This window comes from Physeter macrocephalus, chromosome 8 (genome assembly GCF_002837175.3).
Source record: "Physeter macrocephalus isolate SW-GA chromosome 8, ASM283717v5, whole genome shotgun sequence".
NCBI classification, from domain to species: domain Eukaryota; kingdom Metazoa; phylum Chordata; class Mammalia; order Artiodactyla; family Physeteridae; genus Physeter; species Physeter macrocephalus.
Window position 1 is genome coordinate 120,465,087 of NC_041221.1, and position 720 is coordinate 120,465,806.

Consider the following 720-nt stretch of genomic DNA (forward strand, 5'->3'; position numbering starts at 1 on the left):
TAATCCATTTTGAGTTTATTTTGGTGTATGGTGTTAGGGAGTGTTCTAATTTCATTCTTTTACATGTACCTGTCCAGTTTTCCCAGCACAACTTACTGAAGAGGCTGTCCTTTCTCCATTCTATATTCTTGCTTCCTTTTTCAAAGATAAGGTGGCCATATGTGCATGGGTTTATCTCTGGACTATCTGTCCTGTTCCATTGATATATATTTCTATTTTTGTGCCAGTACCATGCTGTCTTATTACTGTAGCTTTATAGTATAGGCTGAAGTCAGTGACGCTGATTCCTCCAGCTCCATTTTTCTTTCTCAAGATTGTTTTGGCTATTCAGGTTATTTTGTGTTTACATACACATGATGGTCATTCTGACTGGTGTGAGGTGATACCTCATTGTAGTTTTGATTTGCATTTCTCTAGTGATTAGTAATGTTGAGCATCCTTTCATATGTTTGTTGGCAATCTACATCTTCTTTGGAAAAATGTCTATGTAAGTCTTCTGTCCATTTTTGGATTGGGTTGTTTGTTTTTTGATACTGAGCTGCATGAGCTGCTTCTATATATTGGAGATTAATCCTTTGTCAGTTGCTTCATTTGCAAATATTTTCTCCCATTCTGAGGGTTGTCTTTTCATCTTGTTTCCTTTGCTGTGCAAAAGCTTTTAAGTGTCATTAGGTCCCATTTTTTAATTTTTGTTTTTATTTCCATTTCTCTAGGAGGTGG